The sequence below is a fragment of the Sinocyclocheilus rhinocerous genome, unplaced genomic scaffold (genome assembly GCF_001515625.1).
Source record: "Sinocyclocheilus rhinocerous isolate Xijiao unplaced genomic scaffold, SAMN03320098_v1.1 scaffold953, whole genome shotgun sequence".
NCBI classification, from domain to species: domain Eukaryota; kingdom Metazoa; phylum Chordata; class Actinopteri; order Cypriniformes; family Cyprinidae; genus Sinocyclocheilus; species Sinocyclocheilus rhinocerous.
The window spans coordinates 1,026,024-1,050,982 of record NW_015643169.1 but is presented as its reverse complement, the minus strand read 5'-3'; the positions used below and the strand labels follow the sequence as shown (position 1 = coordinate 1,050,982).

The window sequence follows — 24,959 nt, the reverse complement described above, 5'->3', positions numbered from 1 at the left end:
GATGGATGCGCTTTATTGGACTTCTTTTGGACTATTGAAAAAAAAACACCTACTCACTGCCATTATAAAGCTTGGAAGAGCCAGGACATTTTTTAATATAACTCCGATTGGATTCGTCTGAAAGAAGAAAGTCATATACACCTAGGATGGCTTGAGGGTGAGTAAATTATGGGGTAATTTTAATTTTTGGGTGAACTATCCCTTTAAACTCACAGTTTGGACGCCATACTACTTTTTGATTGCAGTTACAGAGAACGCCTCAAGGCGGAGCCAGTGACCTACAATAGATTAAATGCAGTCAAACCAATAGCAAACAGAACTAATGCCGGTCATTTACTTACAACAAGCGGCCAGTGTCTGTAAATGGATTATCTGTGGGGGGAAATAAATTTTTCTCCATCTTTCTTCACTATTCCACTGGAGATTAAAAACTAGCTATATATTTTCTGACAAACTTTTTTTTTGCAAGCAACAAACCTTTTTTTTTCTTCTTGTCTACAGTGTACCAGCGCAGGGTTGTTGCTTATAGCAGTATCACACACAGACAGTTATAATATATAACTAATATATCCTATATCAATCAGTATGGATTTTTCTCTTCACTTACCGCACTGTTCTCTTCTCCTGTGTTCTCTGTTCTGAACACATACCATATCCACAGAGTAAAAACCTTTTTTCATGTGTGTGTGTGTGACCCAGCAGGGCAACTGATGCTGGTATTGTGCTGGAGAGAGCAAAACACAGAAGAGGATTTAGAGAACAGAAGAGATGCTGACCAGAGCACATGCACACGCCACAACCAAACACATGCATGTATTCATGAAAACACACATAAAGCTCCTAAAAACAAAGGTTATTTATTGGCATTGATGGTTCCATGAAGAACTTTTAACATCCATGCAACCTTTTCATTGCACTTTACAGATGAAAAAGGTTTTTCAGATAATTAAAATGTTCCTCACATTAAGGGGAAAGAAAAAATCATATTATCAGTTCTTTGGGGAAACAAAAATGATTCTTCTATGGCATTGCTGCAAAAACACTTTTAAGAGAGTAGACATTTATAACAAGTGGTATTTTCACAAAGATGTTCAGATCATCAAAAATAAGAAAAATAAAAATGTTATACTGCTTATGAAAATGAAGCCTATAAATAAATACATACATACACTGGGCCTAGTGGTATAAATATGCATTTCAGAGTGAATATGCACAGCAGGAAAATGGGCTTCTGAGGTCAAATGTTCTTTATTAGAGTGTGTGTACAGCATGTGAAAACGGTGTGTGCGTGTGTTTGTGGCTGGGTTGGTGATTCTAAGAACCTCAGTCTGGAAAAATCGAGATGTAAATTTTTGGCAAAATCGCCCAGCCCTAGCATAGCATAAGCTCCAGTGAGAAGTGTCGAATGCGGAAGCGTAGCGGAGAGAGCAAAACAAAACACTGGTCATGAATTAGAAGTACAAAACGAAGATTTGTAAAGAAAAATGTCGGAGGATTTCGATATAAGCCAAGAGGAGACTGGGTTTCCTTTGCTAAAGTATAAAGGAAACTTTGCTTCCTTTGCTCCTGTAAACAAATGTCGGTTCGCACGAGACTAGCATATTCTCACCGGACCTTATGCTACGTCCATCGTCATCCGCCGGAATGAACGTGCGTAGGACAGTTAGCGGAAGCTAGAGATGATGGTTTATAAAGTTTTAAATACGGTTATTTTTCCTACAAATAACGCATTAATTCGCTACAGGGGGCCTTTATTCACCCCCCGGAATTTTTATTATGGATGGATGCGCTTTATTGGACTTCTTTTGGACTATTGAAAAAAAAACACCTACTCACTGCCATTATAAAGCTTGGAAGAGCCAGGACATTTTTTAATATAACTCCGATTGGATTCGTCTGAAAGAAGAAGGTCATATACACCTAGGATGGCTTGAGGGTGAGTAAATTATGGGGTAATTTTAATTTTTGGGTGAACTATCCCTTTAAACTCACAGTTTGGACGCCATACTACTTTTTGATTGCAGTTACAGAGAACGCCTCAAGGCGGAGCCAGTGACCTACAATAGATTAAATGCAGTCAAACCAATAGCAAACAGAACTAATGCCAGTCTTTTACTTACAACAAGCGGCCAGTGTCTGTAAATGGCTTATCTGTGGGGGGAAATACATTTTTCTCCATCTTTCTTCACTATTCCACTGGAGATTAAAAACTAGCTATATATTTTCTGACAAACTTTTTTTTTTGCAAGCAACAAACTTTTTTTTTTTTCTTGTCTACAGTGTACCAGCGCAGGGTTGTTGCTTATAGCAGTATCACACACAGACAGTTATAATATATAACTAATATATCCTATATCAATCAGTATGGATTTTTCTCTTCACTTACCGCACTGTTCTCTTCTCCTGTGTTCTCTGTTCTGAACACATACCATATCCACAGAGTAAAAACCTTTTTTCATGTGTGTGTGTGTGACCCAGCAGGGCAACTGATGCTGGTATTGTGCTGGAGAGAGCAAAACACAGAAGAGGATTTAGAGAACAGAAGAGATGCTGACCAGAGCACATGCACACGCCACAACCAAACACATGCATGTATTCATGAAAACACACATAAAGCTCCTAAAAACAAAGGTTATTTATTGGCATTGATGGTTCCATGAAGAACTTTTAACATCCATGCAACCTTTTCATTGCACTTTACAGATGAAAAAGGTTTTTCAGATAATTAAAATGTTCCTCACATTAAGGGGAAAGAAAAAATCATATTATCAGTTCTTTGGGGAAACAAAAATGATTCTTCTATGGCATTGCTGCAAAAACACTTTTAAGAGAGTAGACATTTATAACAAGTGGTATTTTCACAAAGATGTTCAGATCATCAAAAATAAGAAAAATAAAAATGTTATACTGCTTATGAAAATGAAGCCTATAAATAAATACATACATACACTGGGCCTAGTGGTATAAATATGCATTTCAGAGTGAATATGCACAGCAGGAAAATGGGCTTCTGAGGTCAAATGTTCTTTATTAGAGTGTGTGTACAGCATGTGAAAACGGTGTGTGCGTGTGTTTGTGGCTGGTTTGGTGATTCTAAGAACCTCAGTGGAGAGATGAGAACAAAAACTGGGTGTTCTTAGGAATGTGTTTTTCATGTAAATATGTGTGTTAGGCCTGTTCGTCTGTAGGCTGCAGCACATTTATCAACTGACCACAAACCACAGAGTGCACACTATGTTTGAGTATTTGTATCTGTGCGTGTGTTTCAGATGAGGGGGGAAATGAGGTGAGGTTTACAGACAAACTTCTTGGAACTCACTGAATCTGGGACTCGCGAAGAGACTTCATTCAGACGCTTCTGTGATGATGACTGTCCAAATAATTGCATGAAGACGTAATCATTAGCGAAAATTATTATTTTCGTTTTTGTCAAGAAAAACATAGGCAACTCAAATATCCAGCCCTGTTTGTCAACAAACACAAGACCACACCTTCTTTCTCAATCATGATTTCACATTATCAGTAGCCTATATCTGCATCTAGAACACGCAACTGGCAGTTACCATAGGAGTACAACTTATTATGACCAGAACAGAATAAACACATGCTAGGCTACTGAATGAGTCAAAGTGAGTGTTTTCAAATGAGTAAAAACTTTTAGAGATGAGTAGATTAAGTACTAAAGACGACTTCTCAACCAACATTTGTGGTCTGAAAAAACTCTTATTGTGAATTAGATTAAATTTCACTGAGAGCTTTATAAAGAAATATCCATGCTAGGCTACTGAATGAGTCAAAGTGAGTGTTTTCAAATGAGTAAAAACTTTTAGAGGTGAGTAGATTAAGTAGCCTACTAAAGACGACTTCTCAACCAACATTTGTGGTCTGAAAAAAACTCTTATTGTGAATTAGATTAAATTTCACTGAGAGCTTTATAAAGAAATATTAATTCACGAATATTTAGTCGATTTTTTAAATCTGAGGCGAATGTGAAGACGGGCAGTAGCTACTAAACATCACCATACGGGTGCGCTGCTGAGCCAAGATGATGCGTTTCATTCAAACGCTCGAGAGAAACGTCGCTACTTAAAATTGGACTGACTGAAAATCAAGTAAACTTTTATACCCATTGCGCCTTTTAGAGTTTGAATTGAGAAAATAAACACGTTTTGTCATAGAGACAAGAAAAAGCAATGGCGGATATGGAAGGTCTTCTCATACAACGAATCCCGCCAATTTCCTTCCAACATGGAGCGATTTGTGAAATATTTAAGACTGAATCATTAGCCTACTGTTCTTTTTACTACTTAATTAACAGCATGGGGATTGGATATGCAATAAAAAAGCACAAGAGCAATGGTATCTAGTTTCTTGTTAAAAACAAAAATAGCCTGTGCCCTGTAAACTAAAATGAATGGGAAAATGGCTAAATTACTACATTTGCTCACCACAGAGATGCATTGCTTCAGTCACACCAAACAGCTACATACCTGATGGGTTACATCATGGGATATCTGAGCAATGTGAGAATTACCCATAAGCCAGTGTGTGGTTTTGCTGTTTTACAAAACACTAGTTTCATTAGTGAGGAAGGACCCTGAGTGAAGGTCTCTCAACTCCCCTTTGTTTCTACGGAAATTTGAGGTTTTTCCACCGCTGTCTTTAATCTGCGTGTGGTGTTGCTAGCCATTATAAAGCAGCAACTCACATAATCCTACACAAACACTACATCATTGTTTCCACACAGTGATTTAAGAGTGGTTTTCGTGCAAGTAAACATCTTACCCGTATCTCTTTTTCACACAGAAACACTGGCACTTCTTCTTTTCTGTTATTGTACTGTTTACATGTGCGAGTATCAATGCGTGTAAGTGTTTTTGGATAAATGGGTGTTGGCATGTGGATGTGCATGTGTCTGTATGTGGATGTGGCCGTGGTGTGTCTGTGTATGCAGAATTGAGCATTACACTTTCTCTCCACTGTCGTGTTTAACTGTCGTCCTGCCCCGCCAGACTAGACAGTCTGCAAGGTGTCTAGTCGAAACTACACCTGTTTGTCTGCAAATAACCTCGAACAACGCTGACTCTTTGTGTACCTGTCTGTCTATCTGTCACTCAGCCAGCAATTACAGCTTCAATTTCAGCCAAGTATTTGCTTTCACACACACTTTCCTGTCCTGTCTCATTCTCTCTCTCTCTCTTATCAATACGCACTTGAGTACAGTCTCATTTTTACAGTATGTGTGCTGGACTGCTCTTATCAGCTCGGTAGAGTAAACAGACTGTAACTGTCTATTAGATGGATTCAGACACAACAAGCCTTTAGACGTCTGACTCTTTACACGCAGCAGTGGGGAATTCTGTGGTGGCATGTAGACTGGTTTTCTACAATGTTCTACAATCATTCAAAAGTTTGGGGTCTATAAGATTTTATGAAAGATTTTGTTTTTTAAAGAAGTCTCTTATGCTGTATTATATATTATTTCATTAACAAGGCTAGGGCGATTTTTTCAGAAAGTCCAGCGCAAAGGAGGGGTTTGGAAAAATGAATCGTTAAACCAATCGTTTGGGAGTCGTTGAGCAAGTAAGGTAAAAATAAATGCATATTATAAGACAATGAAAGTGTTTTTTGACCTTGCATGCATGTCAACCTGTTGTTGGGGACTCCCAAAACCAAAATATGAACCTTTCCTTACCCATAATAGGGACACTTTAAATACTGTCTTTTTAGAGTTTTTTTTTTTTCAAAGTCAATGTTTGTAATGTAGTGATTTGGCTCAAGGCTGGTCAGTTTGGTTCATGGTTTAAAACTCTATATAATAATGTTTTGAAGTACAAACAGAGAAAATTAATTCAAAAGAGTACGTTTGGGGTAAAGTAACTACCTCTTGAATGCCTTTTTAAACAACCCAATTCAGATCACTTTATAGTATATTGACTGAAAAACAAAAGTTCTCTTTGCATTTACACTGGTTTTGAAAGTTTTCTTTTTTTTGGAGCACAGCCCACTTGAAAATTGTTGTATGATTGTAACACTGATGATGATGATATTGTATTATGATTTAAAGAGAGCTCATTATATTTAATTGTCTGAGGTCTTGTACCCTGATGTAATCATAGTTGTTGTAGTATTTTAATTGTGTAATTTCTAGGAGATTGATGTTTGAATAAAGGGCATAGACGTGGGTGTATGTGCGTGTGTTGGGAGCGAAGGGCATCTATATTTAAATGTTCCTGACAGATTCCGCTTTTCTGTCTCTGTTACAGTTCCACAGATGTGTTTCCTTCCTGAAAATAAAAGTGGTACTTCTCTCTCTCTCTCTTATAGACAATACAGGGAGGAGGCAGAATTGTGTAAAATTATCAGCAAGGCCCACAGTGGTTTTGAGGTATTTCAGCATGCATGACCCTTGACCTCTTTTGCATATTCCCAGACAAAAACTGCGGAAAACTGACTGAGAATTCTGGAATCTCAAGCTGTTTGGGTTGTGAATTTTGAAAAAGACAACATCACCCAACATCAATTCAAAGACAAACAATCAGTTTATATTTTAAATACTACAATGGATAGGTCACAAATAATTCTGTCCGGCACTATAAACAAGTGAAATGCTGTTTTCTGAACCAGAATTCTCTACAGACCACCAAATATCCTTGTTAAGGCAAAAAAAAAGAAAGAAAGAAAAAAAGAAAATCATCTTATAGGCAAAGAGGAAAGTAAACAGTCTCAGGTTTGATTTAATGTTGACTTTACATAATATCTGACTCCTGCAAGCAGTGCATCTATAGTGCTAGCAGGTACTGAATGAAGAAAGTTTAGCATTAAATTAGCTGTATTGTGTGTTTTCTACACCGTTTCTTACTCATACTCATATTTCATTTTACACAGGTTGGCTGCTATGTAATTCCTAATGACGCTCAAAAGGTTTCATTGTCGAACAAATTGCTTTCTGTTCATCACCAACTGTTTACTGACAGCTTACTGTCAACACTCAAAACAGAAAACAAAGAGAGAGTAGGCGTACACACACTTCAGCACACACAGTCATATAAACATATCACATAATACATACAGTGCCAGTCAAACTTTGGATGTGATTGACCGAATAATTTTTTTCCCCATAATCTTAAAATATTGACCACGGATGCATTAAATTGATGAAAGTGTTACAAATGATTACTATTTTAAATTTTATTTTAAATCGTAATAGTATTTCACAATATTACAGTTTTTACTATATTTTTGATCAAATAAATGCAGCCTTGCAGCCTCAGTGAGCATATATATATATATATATATATATATATGTGTGTGTGTGTGTTTGTGTAACATTATTTGCCACAACTCTGAGATCGACTATTTATGCTTCAGAGTTTTCACTTTCTAAAATGTAGAAAATTGTAAGAATAAAAAGAATAAGTAGGTGTGTCCAACTGTTTGACTGGTAGTGTGCATAAATATGAAACAAGCAGCCCGGAAGTGTGCCCACGTATTACCGTACATGACACATGGCCGCAAGATTAGATCAGTGTGTGTGTGTGTGCGAGAGAGCGAAACAGGCAGCAGAAAACAACCCTTTCCTAGACATGAGGTCATAAGAGTGCAAAAAACAAGGTTGGCAAGGGCAATAAATTGAAAACTAACCCCTCCCCCATGCTGATTCATGTGTGTGTGTGTGTGTGTGTGTGTTGCAGGTTTTTCAGATTTCCACCTGTGGAACACTTTCACCCTCCGGGCAGCCATAACACACGCGCAAACACTGTAAAGCACCGTAAACCCACTCATCATCAGCATCATCCAAGTGTCGAAATCGCTGAGTGTGTGCATACAACCAGTGTGCTAAAACATCATGCACTAGTGTGTATAATATGAGAAGGACAAAACAGATGAAGATCACATTAATTGAGGAATTGACAGTTGTTGAAGAAGAGTGTCCTTCCTGTATCAATGTACTTCCTATTAAAACCAGAAGTTTTGGGGGGAGACATAATGAAGGACCCAGTAGGATTTTTCCATTGGCTTTTGGATTATTGCAGAAAATAAGCTCTGTGACCAACAAAAGTTTATGATTCTTACACATTTTTTTTTCATTATGATAATCTTCTCAAATACAATCGGCAGAAGTAAAAAGCCAAACGTTAGCTATAAATGAACTACACCACGGTCACATGACTTCAACGTCACCACCATTTTAACCTCCCGACAACTCTTTCAGACTTTGTTTAAAAAACGTTTTCCCTGAAAGTTTGAGTTAGAACAGTTAGAATATAAAAGCATCACAATAAGCACAATGAGGCTGTGAAAGCAACTAGTGAGTAGATGAGTTTACCTGTTCAGTGTGACGACGTTTAAAGTCACCCACAACCTCTTTAGACCCATTAGACGCTTGTTAGCAACTGCCTTTTTCAAGACAAGTAAAAGCTTAAATAAATCACTGGTTTTACTGATGTATTATATGTCGTAGAATAAAATAGAAAAATATATTGAGCTCATGATCACCACAGACCTTATTTCAGTTTTTAACCAAAAATCCACTGACTTCAGGACGATAGAAGCAGATATGCTGAAATACTAACTCAGTTTTGGGTTTACAAAAATATGTCACCCTGCATCACTCTATAGGTTTTAGTTTATGTCACAACCGTTAGCCATGATTTTCCATTTGCTGTTGCTAGTTAAACAGCATTTAAAGTCAAACACTATTGCAGCTCAAACAACAGAGCACTTGCAACAAGGTCATGGGTTTGATGGGAATGTACCTTGAATACAATGCCACGTCAATTTTGATAAAAGTGAAAACATTAAACGTAGAGGTGATTTATTTGACATAATGAGTATATTCGAGTGCAGGATGAGTCAATCAATATTTTTGGTTTGTTTTCCTGGAATAGAAAAACTAAAGTGTCAGACTAAAGTGTTGTAGATCGTGCTGGATAATGTTGGATAATTTCTTCATTAATAAAATATATAAAATTATAATAAAAATAAAATGTTAATGAGTTTTGTAACTTTAGCTGGCTAAAACTGGATTGTGCTTACCGTGTTTGTAAACAGCAGTGCAGCTGAGACTGAGGTAATGTGACTTGTGTGAGCAAGTCTTTAAATCATAGAGCCAGTTTTGAGTGTTTACCTTTATTATGTTCATTTTCATTTAGCTGCTGCTGCTGACGCTGACAGAAACAATCCTGTGACAGAAAAGATTCAAACAGCCACAGAACTGCGGCCAAAAAAGGTTACATAATTTATTGTAGATTTTAATAATAATAATAATAATAATAAAGCATAATATTAGTATAGTATACATTTTATGGTGAATTTTGTGTATTATTGATTTTAATACATTTAATTTTCTAACAAATATCTGTTCATAGTGCTACAAAAAAGGTTTCAACAGCATAACTATTTATTGTATTTTTAAATCTAATTTAATTTTTTTTACATCTATAATATGATATTACTATAGTATAAATGTTATGATGCTTTTTCAGCATTTTTAATATATATTTTTATTTTCTAACAAATGCTTATAGTGCTACAACAAAAAAAATTTCAACAAAGTAAAATGCATAATATTAGTATAATATAAATGTTATGGTGATTTTTGTGTATTTTTATTTATTTATGTTTTCTAACAAATATCTGATCATAGTGCTACAACAAAAGATTTTCAACCAAGTAAATATTTTGCATGGGGTTTTTGTTTTAAAAAACAAGAAAAAACAAGATACCAAGAAACACTGCAAGATATTTCCTAGTCATCCAGCTGCGAGGCTCTCTGAGGGGGACGTGGGCCACCCTGAGCCCCAGAGGCCCCTCACTGCAGCTGGGTAACCGCAGGGTCAGCGTCCCCCTGTCCCATGTGTCCAGAGAGGTGTGCTGATGTGAACTGACAGCATCCTCCAAGCACACACACACTTTACACATGCTCATGGACGTCCCCGCAGCATCACCACATTACCTCGCCTCAGCAGCCCGAGGATGAAACCATACCCCACCCTGGCATCCAAAAGAACATTGCTTATTAACATTTAATAAAAATGATCAGTCCCTGGAGGATAAAGCAATAGTAAATTAATTCAGAGAATATTTCTTTATTTCTTAATTAAATGAATGCACAGATTTGAAAGCAGAGTTGAAAGCAGGGACCCAAACTCTTTCGTTTTTACAATTTTTGAAACTAATGACACATTTCCAGTTATTAACATTGTAAATTTATCATTTTTTAATATTTTCATTCTGAAAAAACAAAAATACTGCTGAATGAGTGTTTCTAATACAACAACTTGAGGGAGCAACAAACTCTGACCAACTTAATCAATCGCTCAATTTTTTCCACTTTTGGAAAGTCACAGAAATGCTACTGTAATTTTTTCTTTGGTATTGCAGCAAATGGGAGCTCAAAAAAAAAAGATTTCTTATAGTTTCCGTTCACCACTGTAGAAGTTTATCAAACTACGATGACTTCAGCTCTGAGAAACCTAGAAACTTAAAAGGCTCCACTCTCAGTGATGTTCTTCAAATGCGAGCGAATCCCAGGAAAGACTTAAAATAATCTCTATTTTAAGAAAGGAAATGTTTGGGATTCCATGAAAGGAATCTATTTTCATAACATACATCTGGTCTTTCTAACTAAACCAGTTAAACTGCAGTGGCAGCAATCAAATATCACACCTACACAGGTATGAACATTGAACCTACCAAACACGCCCAAACACCCACTGTTTCCTGCTTAATACACACACACACACACACACACACACATGTTTGTTTTTGTGAATTGTGGGGCCATAGGCGTAATGGTTTTTATACTGTACAAACTGTATGTGCTATTGCCCTACACCAGCCCTACACCTAACCCTACCCCTTACAGGAAACTTTGTGCATTTTTACTTTCGCAAAAAAACTAACTCGGTATGATTTATAAACATTTTGAAATATGGGGACATGGGGCAATGTCCTCATAAGTCACCTTCTCCTTGTAATACCTATGTCATACCCATGTCATTATACAAATTTGTGTCCTCGTATGTCACAAAAACACGCACACACACACACACACACACACACACACACACACACCTTTTATGTAAAAATTTTTGAGTGGCACAATATCCTGTGAAGATTTCACCATTTGCACAATATTTGTGTGTTTTGTTTTTACGCTTCAGAGAAATGTTTTGTTATCTTAGCAACATACTAACAGCAACATTCTACTGAAATCAATCAAAATATGAGTGTGTTAGCAATTTTTTTTTTTTTACAAAAATGACTCCGAAAAGTGAAGTTAGTTCTAAGAAAAGCTAATTTAAGAATCATTTATTGGCACATACCACTTATTAATATTATGTTATCATATTAAAACAGTTAATATATTTTAAGTGCGACTTAAGTGTCCAAATAATATTTGGGACCTTTTTTATAGGCATGTATGTATTTAGTATACTTTCCTCTTTACTATAAACTTAGTCTATTTAGATATGTCTATATGTGCAGACAGTGTGTGTGTGTGTGTGTGTGTCCCTGTCCCTGGTTAAAGTGACATGAGTACTGATTCAGCAGTTGTTTGTGAGTTTGTAAGCCGCCCAGCTTCATCACTGTAATCGTGTGTCATTATCAGTTTATGTCCTATTGTCTCTTTGTTCTCACTCACATCTCTGTTCACCTACACAAACTGCATTTCCATTTCTCAAATTTAGAATGACTTATTTTATTTGTATATAAAAAAGAAATGGAAAATTGAACACCAGTAAACAGAGTTTGATGATATTGTAAAACATTGAGATATTTCAGTGTCAAGATTACATATTTGCTGATTTGATTAGTGATTTATTATTCATTTTAACATTAATATGCTTTAACTTTCCAAAATCTTTCTATGTTCAATTTATATTTTAAAATCTGGTTTTCATTGTATTTTCTTTTTTTTTTTAATGATTTTTTTGGTATTATTTTACAACACAAGTAGACTCTCATTGTGATGTTTCATTGAGAGGTTACTTTGAATGTCATGAAATAAAAATTTTACTTCCATAAATGAAACACAATATTGGAATGTGAGTATTTCTGAACTTGTTGTCACCTGTCCTTAACAGACAGTGCGGCTCAAGTCACCCGCATTTAAACCGAGCCACAGATGATTCATACTTTCGATCAATGACTGAATTTAAAGATGAATTCAATTTACTTGTGATTTGGCTTTCAGTTCATATCCTTCTTCATTTTTGTTTCTTTTTAAGACATGTACATTAGAAATTAACTGGAACCTAATGGGGTAAAAGAGGGGAAACAGATTTGAACCTGCATCATTTGGATAAGCACCAAGGCTCAATGTGTCAGGAACATGATCGCTGACACCGTCTGCTTGCACTTATTCGGGCAAAGCCGGATTAAATGTTAGAGAACAATAATCTTTATATGACTATAACAAAACACCATCTTATTTTTGTTCCACCATATTTTGTTTGTAATTACTTAGTAATCTGCAGGTGTGGCTTAACCCAAAAATGAACAATGCATGTCATTTATTTTCCTGCCGCCCATCAGAGATTATGCATTAAGCATTTAATCGCTGAACCATTAAATGCAGCATACATGGGCTTAGCGTGATTGTTTCTGCAAACCCTCCTAATGAGTATCTGTTGTAAACGGCATGTACAGTCCCCACTCGTCTAGCCCAACCCCATAGCCTTTGAATTTGCCTTGACTTTGTGTACATCAACATCAGAGCATTTGTCACTTGACTCGAGCAGCAGGACTAGAGTGTGACATGTGACTTGGCCAATCATGGCTCGGTTGCACCTCGTGTGTCAAACTGAGCTGTCCTCGGTGGAGACGAGGCCAAAACACATCCGATGATGTGACAGTAGACGCACATGGATGCCAACCCAAGTCAGGTTAACCACATAATGCCAACCAATGCACAACAACATACAATGGCAATAAAGTGACATCGAAAACTAAATTCTAATGAAAGCAGATACCAATGTTTGCGACATAGCCAAAGATTAGAATTAACATTAGGGTAAGCTTAAGTTTTAGGCTTTGGTTCAGTGTAAATAAAGTGCTGCACCAGAAAGAAAAGACCAATCAGAATATGCAAATATTACAATGATACAAATACATATTCAATTTGAAAAATAATACTATTTTGATGGGCACATTCTAGACAATGGAAGATTTTCAAAACAAAACAAAACAAAACAAAACAAAAAAAAACAAAATAAAACAGTTTCTTGGTCAATATCTGACCCTGGAATGGAAAAGAATTTCTGTTGGGCTAAGAAGTTCACACAACAAAAAAAGATGAATCATTGCTTCAGCTCAACTGTTGCATGTAAATATACTGACTGGAACACGCACACACACACGCACACGCACACACACATGCACACACATGCACACACACACACACACACACACACACACACACACACAGACATTAAAATCACCGGCACTCTCAAATACACATGCACACACGTTGTACAAATCTAACGTGTCTGAGATTTTTTTTTTATTAATTGGAATTGATTTTAAGGGCCATTTAAATGTTTATGGGGGCTTTTTACCGTAACCATATAAAAAACACTGCATGTTATCCATAGATGTTGAATGCTTTAATTGAATCTAAATAAATTCTCAATCAGAAGTTCTATAAAATCAAACCAAATTCAAATATAAAAGGTGCTGTAAATAATGAAATATAACATACAATTGCTTTGCTATAAAACAAAACAAAACAAAATAAAATGTGAATATCTTGGTCAATATCTGACCCTGGTCTGAGGACAATAACACAGGTGTCAGTATAAACTGTGTGCTTATATGTGTGTAATTATAGATATGCAGGTGTTTTTCTTGGCTGTGAAGCTCAGACAAAACTGGTGCTAAACTGAAAACCACCCTCTATCACACACACACACACACACACACACACACACACTCGAACCGGCTTAGGGACGGAGTGACGGCAGACAGCCACGCCATGCAGCATTCGCAGTCTGGGTGTCCTTCAGAAGCGTGCAAGACACCGAGACAGAGAAAGGGATTGATAAATTACATGAAGTCATGACACATAAATAACTTTCTAACTTTCTAAAAGGTGTGGCTCTTAATTAGTCCTCCAAGCCTAAACATAACCATTTTAGAAAGAATACAAAAAGAACATACAAAACGTAACAGACAGAAATGTGCAGGAAAATGATCAAATATAGAATTAAAAAGATATTTTGAATCGCTAATCCCACTCTTACCGCTAAACCTAACTATAACCTTTACTTATATATAAAGAAAAACATAGAATATAAGAATATAAGTTGTTAATCGCTAAATATATTATCTCAATCCATTCTGTGAAATAGTAGTAGTAATATCTTTGTTTGTCCCTTCACAGGGCAATTTATACAGCATCAACCTCACAAACAGACAAAAACTGCTAGAATAAAAACATCACAACAAGTACAACCACAGCAACAGAAACCCGGGAATTAACCGTGCACTATTTTTCATATATTAAAATATAGTGTTAAAATTCATAGTACACCTTTATCTTTATGTTTCAAATAATTGTTTACAATCAAGACTGCATTTGAAACAAAAGATCTAGAAGCTCTAACAGTCCTCCCTATATCGTCTGCCTGAGGGGAGCAGTTCAAATTCTAAATACAAAATGTGAGATGTATCATCTAAGACAGTCAAGGACTTCCTAAGAACATTTTTCTCACACAGAGCAGATACCCCCAACTGTACAGAGCCTGTAATCTTTGACAGCACTGGAATGCGCATGTTTCTCATTTAGATGCACATCACCTGAAAACACGGCATGATGCAATCTGTGACGAAACAGGTGAGAGCCAATGAGCATTTGATTTGACTGCTGTAAAGCATCTTGACAATTTTGAAAATTTTTGTAACAAGCACGTGATTTGACGCTGCTGAGGATGCAGATGATGATCATTGAATAAAGGCTTGAATTTGGGTCTGCTCCTCATAATTGTATGCATTCTGAAGATTTGGCCAATTTGGCATCTTAGTTTTGATATTGGCATCTTTTTTTAATTGGGGAGGTTGAGTTCTGAGAGGTTTCAGGTAGTGTTTTTACAATATAATTAATACAGCGTTTAAAAAAATGGCCTAAAATGAACTGCACTGGTATTTTTAGTATTTATTACTATTCATTAGATAGTTGAAATCAACCTGTAAAATAGAGCTGTATGCCAAAAAGACTAAGCTGGTATTAACCTGTCTGACTTATTAACCTCCCATTCTCTGCCGTATTGTTTCATCTGGCCGTGTCCTTGGAGAATCTATCTGGTAATTTCCGCCCTGAGGGCACATTGAGGTGGAATGGAAACATGTCTATTTTTGCACACTCCGTAATGTCTCGCCCATGTTGGTTCACGTCCTGAAGTCGTTTCCTCACCTCCCAAGGGCGTGCGCGTGGGTGCTGCTCTTCAGCGATCCCACCCACACCACACTGTTTATCTGACCAAAATAGCCCTGGAAAAACCCCATACAAGACACAACATAAACAGTTCCTTAGGAGGAGGGAGGAAAGATCCATGCTGAAAACGCCACTGTCTGGCCCGACAGGAGGTGAGAAACACAAACTTAAGAAAAAGGCAGCGAGGGGTCACAAACACATCCGAGAGATAATCCCGAGATCAGAGAAGCCATTTGGATACTTTCTGACTGCAAGTGTAATTAGTGACATTTGCAAAGGAAATCTTCACTATTGCTATTGATCATGTTTAGGATTAAAGATTTAAACAAAACCCAAAGCCTCAGCATTAAGAGCTTGTGTGCAACTCTGAAATCATACCTGAAATCCTGAGTCTTGTTGAAGAGAGGTGAGGTATTATTATTTTTTTAAAGCAATTGACATGCAATTTTAAAGACGAAAAAAGAAGCTGAAAAAAACCCCCATTAAATTTAAAGAAGGGTCAGGGGTCCATATCTAGAGACCACAATATCAGAGACAAAATAAAACTGAAATTACAATATGGTTTAGCGTGACTATTAAATTGCAAAGGCAGAAGAAATTAAATACAATACTAAATTTTTGTATTTTACAGTAGTACTGTAAAATTATTATTTTTGTAAATACATGTTTTTATTTTCGAGTAAAAAAAATAAATAATAATAATTATTATTATTAGTCATACTGATAAATCAAAGTTTAGCCAAATTGTGCAGCAGCATAAACAAAGTCATAAATATTAGTACTGTAATGTTACAGTGACACTGTAAAATGAAATTATTATTATTATATATTTTTTTATTTTAATATGAAATAGTAATATTTCTTATTTTATTTTATAATAATAATAATAATAATAAATACATGTTTTCATTTTAATGTGAAATATTAATTAATTTTTGTGTTTAATATTTTATTCATCAATAATAATCATATTATTCGTATTGTTGTTGTTGTTGTTGTCATCACCATATTGATATATAAATCAAAAAAAATTTCAGCCAAATTGTGCTAAATAAAAAACAAAAAAAATTTCAGCCAAATTGTGAAGGTTTTTTTTTTTTTTTTTTTTTCAAATTTATCAGAAAAGTCACAAATACATTTTTCCCCCAAATACTACTAAGGGTTGGACTCTTTTAAATTAGTAATCAACTTAAATTAGTAATCCACCACCAGAACACCCTAGCAACCACCTAGAACAGCTGTAAAGTATAATTATTAATAAACATAAGGCACCATCAAGCTGCAGGAATCACTGATGATTATCATCTATAATTAATAATCGTCATCACTGCCCCAGAAATGGTGTCATCACTGGGATAAAAAAAAGCTGCCATACCTATAATCCCTTCAGCTTTTCACCAAGAAAACAAACTGGATAATCTAGCACCCGCTTCTTCCCATTCAGTGTGACTAGAAAAGTGTGATTATTCTGTTCCTAATATCACTTTCTGGTTTTACTGTGATGCTTGATGTGAGACTTCTGTCACCATCTCTGTGCTTGTGGCTGTATTGGTACTTAACTGCAGATTTGCTTTATAAGACAATTTATACGATTTTTACATTTACCAGCTAGATTAAAAAAACAAAAAAAATTTACATAAGAAAATGTGACTGGTGCTTGCCCATGCTGTCCAGGCTGGTTTCTTACTCACGTCAAAAGATCCACCCCCAAAGTCTCTATGCTATTCTGGTCTCTATGCAATAAATAAAAATATTTGCATGATTGATTAATTGCTTTAAAGTCAGAATCATACTTTAAAATCTCTGGATCAACCTAGATACATTAGATACATTACACCAAAAAAAAAAATGCAGGCATTTTCAGCTCACTATGGATTGTCTATGGATTGTTTTCACCTTTTTTTAATCATTTATTGTTATTGCAAGCTTAAACATGAAAAGTAACATCACAGCTCTCCTCAACAAAACCACATGAAGAATCATTTAAGAACCATTTTTGGTTCCCCAAAGAACCCTTCAGTCAACAGATCTAAAAACAACCATTTTATCTTGGTGTGAAGAGCATCTTATTAATCTAAAGAACCTTTTTTGCAGTGGAAAGATTGCATGGATGTTAAAGGTTATTCATGAAACCATCAGCCCCAATGGGTGTAGCACAAACACAAGCAATGCAAATTATGCACTGAAGTTTAATGCTGTTCTAATCTCCAACCCTAAGTATGAGCAATAATGATTATAATGCTTGCCTTGATGATGCAAACAGCACTAATAAGGTATTTATTGAATGTCACCTACTTAAAATGTTAGTCACAAGGTAAAGAAGCAGTTGCCATGAAAAGTAACGTATGGCAATGAATAGTAAATAGGGATCCAACTAAAAACTTTCAAACACGCTTTTATTTTTCCATCTTGACAACATATACTTTACACGTAAATCCCAAGCAACACAGACGAACAAAGGGCCACTGTGTGTGCACCCAGTCCAACTCTCTACAGGCCAGAAGCGATAATTAGATGCGGACCCAGAGACAGTTGACACGCATTCACACACACACAAACATCTACCAAACAGGCTGACCCAGCTCTGCTCTTCATATAGGCAAAAACACACCCGGTTCCCGTCAAAATGATTGTGACAGAGGTGGTGGGGATTGCGAAAATGATTGAGTCACACATCGCCAAACTAACATTACTGCTCAAGCCAAACACACCAAGCCTTCACGGACCTCAATCAGTGAGGACACCATATAATTTAAGCGAATGAAAGCAAGGTTGTGAGAGATACACATATAGTCTGTTAGACATATCGTAACACCCAGGCAGCAACACAACTGTACAACACATTAAACAGACTGTACGTGTCCCTCACAGCCTTGCTTTCATTTGTGAATCATGAAATACAGCGTCAACCCTGAATACGTTTTCCCATTCTTATCTTACAAAATAAATGCTATATATACTGCATTAAGCTAACTGAGACGTGTTATAGCACTTGCATATCATTGCTATCTTGTTGATTTTAATCGCTTCCATTGTCCTCATTTGTAAGTCGCTTTTGGATAAAATCGTCTGCTACATGACTAAATGTAAATGAGGAAAAGGTGCCATGCAAATAGGATGCATTCTTGCTTTTATGTTTTACATGCATCAGACGGACATCTTTGGCCATTGCATGGTCTTGCAATTTTTCTAGCATTGTTTCTCTGCACGCATCTACAGTACATGCATTTTCTCTACATGCATTAATTGTCTACATGTTACCCTGTGAACAGGGTTTCAGTTATTAAAATAACAAAATCATAAAATCATAAATAATAATGAGGAAAAGGGTGTCTCTTATTAATTAATACCATGTTTATAATAATATTAGAGGCTCTTTATGCTTTTAAATGTATTCAAAAACACATTGCCACAACATTGTCAGAAATCATTTATGATAATTAAACATGATAATATACACCATTGGGGTAGATTTTTAAATGTTTCTGAAAGAAGTTTCTTAAGCTCATCAAAGCGGCATTTATTTGATCAAAAATACAGTAAAAACAGTAATATTGTGAAATAATTTATAACTGTTTTCTATTTTAATATATTTTAAAATGTAATTCATTCTTGTGATGCACAGCTGAATTTTCAGCATCATAACTCCAATCTTCAGTGTCACATGATTCTTCAGAAATCATTCTAATATGCTGATTTGCTGCTCAAGAAACATTTTTGCTGCTTAATATTTTTGTGGAAACCATGATACATTTTTTCCAGGATTCTTTGATGAACAGAAAGTTCAAAGGAAATAGAAATCTTTTGTAACATCATAAATGTCTTTACTGTAACTTTGATCAATTTTATGCATCCTTACTGAACTTTTTTTTCTGTAATGCAGTGCCAAGCTTAAAGTATCTCCATTTTGAAAAGTGTGATCTCAACTTATTTGAACAACCCATTAATGAAATAAACATCCTGTTTCATCTACTTCAGGCTGAGAGAGGTGACAGCTAAATTTAAAGCACTGAGAAAATAGAAAAAAAGATTGTTTTAGACTACATCCTCAGTCTAGGAAAAATAAAATCTACTGTAGTTTTCCACCACAGGCTCCACAGAGACTAAAATTGCAAGTTCTAACAAGACAATAGTATCCAACTGGTTAGAAGTAATTACAAGGGTTAACAAAACGATGGAAGAAATTACCATTTTAAAGGTTGTAAACATCACCCAGCATGCTGTCAGAATTGCTATGTACCCTTCATTAAGGAGGTGGTGGTGACACGCAGACTGACGTAGTGAAGAGTCGGAGGTTTTTTGTGCTGTCTGTCATTCTCTATAAGGCGTATTGCCAGCGCTTGTCAGATGCTGTAGGCACATTGTTGGTCACAAACATGGCACGACTGTGCTCTAAACAATTGCTCACTGTCACTGTCGGTTTGTCTTCCAGTCTCAAGGATAAATTATGGAGGGATGAGTCTTCGACTTTACCATGTCTGTAGAAGGAGCATGCAGAGGTCCGTCTCAAACCAGTGTTTGTTGATGGAAGTGTCCACCCAAAAACAATAATTTGCTGAAAATGGACTCACCCTCAGGCCATCTAAGATGTAGATGAGCTTGTTTCTTTATTGGAACAGATTTTGGAAGAGAAATTCCCATCACTTGCTCACCAATGGATCCTCTGCAGTGAATGGGTGCCGTCAGAATGAGAGTCCAAACAGCTGATAAAAACATCACAATAATCCACACATGGTCCACACCACTCCAGTCCATCAGTTAACATCTAGTGAAGTGAAAAGCTGCACGCAAGACGTTTTTAACTTCAAACCATTGCTTCCGGCTAGAATAAACAAAGTCTCTATCCATAATATTGCTTCCTCAAGTGAATCAGGAGAGAAATATGCACAGATCAAGCTCCGTTTACAAGCGAAAACAGTCCATAACAGCGTTAAACAAATATGCTGGTGGATTTTGATGCGAGATGACAATAGGCGATGGTCTTTTTCACTGGAGGAAGTGTTATTATTGATTGTGGACTGGATATTTTGGCCAGAATCGTTGTTTAAAGTTAAAATGCCTTAATGAGGATTTGTTTATTAAAAATTTAGCTGTTGCTTCACCAGACATCAACTGATGGACTGGAGTGGTGTGGATTACTTGTGGATTATTGTGATGTTTTTATCAGCTGTTTGGACTCTCATTCTGACGGCACCTATTCACTGCAGAGGATCCATTGGTGAGCAAGTGATGCAATACAAAATTTCTCCAAATCTGTTTCTATGAAGAAACAAACTCATCTACATCTAGATGGCCTGAGCATGAGTACATTTTCATTTCTGGGTGAACTATTTTGTTTACTCAAATTCTATCGATTGCTCAACATCACCATTTTCCTAAACAAAATATAGACATGCAAACACAGCCGTGATAAACTTCATGTTCTGTTGGAACCCCAAAGCACTTTTGACCTCAAAAAATACATAAAATTCAAGGTTGACATTTTATGATTTTTCCTAATCTCATGAGAACTGATTCTAAAAAATATATATCTGTTACTTAACATGCATCAGGGTCCTCGATTTTAAGTTACCTACATTGAAAGTCTCTCACCAGTCACTCACAGGAACATAAAATTATGTCACGGGAAAGGAGAGTTCATTTGATTAGTGTTATTTTTGAGCACACATCACAGGGTTCTTAAGGATCTCAAATATAAAGACAGTAAAATTAGTCTCAAAACATGAGCTTTAAAGCCCCATCAGATGCACTTAACGCAAAAAAAGCTTTCAAAATACCCACATGCTTTAAATCCCCTTGACATTTCCAGAAGTCATCAGATGTTCCACTCTCTTTCCCAAAACCTCTCGACAAGTAAGGCTTTCTTGAGTAAACAAACATGTTGTTTGCTAGGTTTGCTCTCAATGCTGTTTTTTGGCAAGCCTCTCAAATGGTTCGATTGGAAACAATTTACACCTCAGGATCCAATCAGACTTCTTTTTTTCCCACACATTTTTCCAACGCCAACACATTCCTGAGTCATTCACACACATAGCTCTATTTTCCAAAATCTGACACCCTGATGTTCTCAGACCCTGCAGACTGATGAAGAGAGTCCGAGTCAAGATCTTCTCATGATTAAAGGGTCTACAGCTGGTGACGAGTCACTAAATTGGCCACATGATTGTATTTGGGATTGAACACATATTTCAGTGTCTGTTCATAAAGAGCAGAATGTATTAGTTAAGACATGTATACATAAACACACACCCACCTGATCAGTGAGACAAAGATGAGCTAAAGACAAAAAAAACAATGACGGACATAGCAACAGAAGGAGATAATTATTTGTTTGATCAATTGATTGATTGATTGACTGACTGGTTGATTGTTATTCTAAACACAAATTGAAAAACTAAATAAATAACTAAACGACATATAAACAACAAATAAAGACAAAAAAATTCTAAATGTTTGTTTTTTGAAAACTAAATATAAAAGATCTTTTGTAATAGTTTTTTTTTATTACTATATAAAATATAAATTTATTTTTATATTACAAGTCATATTAAATGACGTCATATATACAGTATATATATATATATATATATATGCCATTTTGTCATAACGTGTAATATTGCACATATTATGTAATAGTGTAATATACAAAAATAAAATTACAACATTTTGTGGAAAATAGTTTGTGTTTGTTTTTACATTATATTTTATTTCAAGTAATGATCCATTTTAATATGAAATATTAATAAAAAATAATATTTTGATATTACAAGTAATGTTAAATATAACATTACATATATATGTATTTGATTTGTTATTTTATTTGTAGCATGAAACAAAAAATGTGAAGCAATATAAATAGCAATTAGATTAGATGATGGATGGATGGATGGATGGATGGATAGATAGTTAGACAGACAGATAGATAGATAGATAGATAGATAGATAGATAGATCAGTTTAAAAGATTACAATAAAAATGACAATCTTTTCATTTCAATTCGTTTTAATTACATTATATAAAAAGTAGATAGGATAGATGATGGATGGATGGATGGATGGATAGATAGTTAGACAGACAGATAGATAGATAGATAGATAGATAGATAGATAGATAGATAGATCAGTTTAAAAGATTACAATAAAAATGACAATCTTTTCATTTCAATTCGTTTTAATTACATTTAATTAAATTATTTTACATTTATTTTTAATTTTAATTATTGGATTTAGTTGAGAAGACAAAGGACACCATTTTTGTGAGAAATGCAGATAAAGTAAAAGTAGCTAGTTCTATTTTATATAGTTATTTATCAAACATATCTAACAGGTCTCACCATGAAAACAAATTGTGAGGCAAAGCTATGTATGGCTTTGTGAAATGTGCCACTTTCTCCCTTTCTTTCTCATTAAGACAAGCACAAATTCAAACACACACATACATGCAATGCCCTGAGTATATTCGAGGACTGAAGTGCAAATACACATGAACAGACTAAGCAGTCCAGCTCTGGGGAAGGCCAGTGACTCAGTGCGACTCACATACATTCGCAGACTGAAACAGGAGAGTGTTTCTTTTATGTGCTCAAATATTCAGACAGTCTCTGAACTGATGAAAGTCGCACAGACAGAGTAAACAAAAACACACATTAAAAAACGAATTCTCTGACTCCGCTGGGAATCCCCAAGGCTGCACAGGCTAAATGCTGTGACACGGCACTATGTCCGTCCTGAGAATACTAGTTAATGTTTTAAAGATGATTTCACTGCTACTAAGGGAAACTTTGAGGGGGGAATCCAGCTCATCCCCCCCGCCCACGTCCTCACCTGGGGGGGATTAAGGGAATTTGGGGAGGTTTGTGGTCTGGGACTTCCAGGCATGAACATTTATGTAGACCAGAGCGCTGCAGCTCTCCCCCTACACTTCACTGGTAGATAAGCTTGGTTAGCCATGCAGCTGGTTGCTTTTTTAACACTGTTCTAAAATCAGTTTAACCAGCCCATGTCGCTTTTATTTTGCTACAACTGAAAGAGCACAACACTCCAGTCAGTTCTGTAATGAAGCCCATGATTCGTGATCAGGGTGAGGTCATCGCATGTGTCTGATTCCACTTTTACTGTTAAACATGAAGACTCATAAAGTTCTGTTTCCAGTGGCAATAATGCAAAACAAACAATCCCAAGGGAAACGTTTACAGCACGCAGCCCCTCGCTCACATCTTGCGGTTGAAAACTGTGAATATTTTTTTCTTCTTTGGGGAAAAGTTGCGAGGTTAATGAGAAAAATGCACATTACACGGGGGTGGATAAAAGGCAGGAAAACACAGAAAGCGGAATACTCAATTTATAACACCCATAAAAGTGAGGAGTTGATGATTAAGGTTTACATAGATTGACTGTTGACTAATGGCGAAAAAGTGTGGTCCACGCAGCAGCTTATTCCAGTCAAGAACAGCATGTAAAGTGACAAACCACAGTTAGTTTTGATTAAAAGTGTTGTTTAGGGGCTAAAGTAAAGTAAAGTAAAGTAAAGTAAAGTAAAGTAAAGTAAAGTAAAGTAAACAAGTGCAATAATATAAAATCATCTCCCAAATAAAATAAAGTAAAGTAAAGTAAAGTCAAGTAAAATACAAATTGTATACCTCAAGTGCAATAATATAAAATCATCTCCCAAATAAAATAAAGTAAAGTAAAGTAAAGTCAAGTAAAATACAAATTGTATACCTCAAGTGCAATAATATAAAAGCATCTGTCAAATGATAATAAAATAAAACCAAAAAAATAATAAAATAAAATATTAAATAAAAGTATACCTTGCAATAAGAGTGTCTGCCAAATGCATAAAATAAACTAAAATAACAAAATAAAATAAAAAATAAAATAAAAATTGTATACCACAAGTGCAATAATATAAAATCATCTCCCAAATGCACAAAAAAATAAAATAAAATAAAGACCTACAGATTCACAAAGTACCTCAAACTAAACCTGCCAAGACCTGACAAACTTTGACAGTTAAATAAAATAATTAGTTATCCTTCATTAGTTCAAGGCAAGCATCATTTTCTGATTCATATTCATTTTCTGAAAAGGAAGTTTAAAAGCTTCACAGCTATTGCAGTATATATGTGTGTTTGGCTTAATCAGCTTATGGCACTTCGTTTCCAGACAGGCTGATGCATCTACTGAATGAAAGTCTGAGGCTGAAAAAAAATGAATTTGTGGACTAAAAAAGAATAAAAATGGTTTATCCCATAAATCAAATGGAGCACATGAAGGAAGAAGGAGCTGGAGCGCGGCATCACGTTGCCAAGTCTCTACAGCTGGTGCTCGGGAGCAAGTGCGTCAGAGAGCCTATTCTCAGACATGCGTGTGCATGATTGCATGCGCACACTCTTCCACACACTTCTGATCTGCCAGGAGTTAGTGTGGGGATTGTTTGTGACGGCAGAGAATCTTGAGCCCATTCATAATATTTCTGATATTTCCTTCTTAATTTAATTTTTTTTCCTTTTATTAAATCA

At 35.7% G+C, this 24,959-nt stretch overlaps 1 long non-coding RNA gene across 1 annotated transcript in view; it reads right to left on the bottom strand.

Moving 5' to 3' along the window:
- LOC107757001 (uncharacterized) overlaps positions 1-825 on the bottom strand; it is a 1,846-nt gene extending 1,021 nt beyond the window's left edge. The window contains exons 1-2 of the long non-coding RNA XR_001641885.1: positions 608-825; positions 214-278 (exon numbers count right to left, since the gene is read on the bottom strand). This is a non-coding gene — a long non-coding RNA (uncharacterized LOC107757001). The remainder of the gene's footprint in view (positions 1-213; positions 279-607) is intronic.
- Positions 826-24,959: the final 24,134 nt, after the last annotated feature.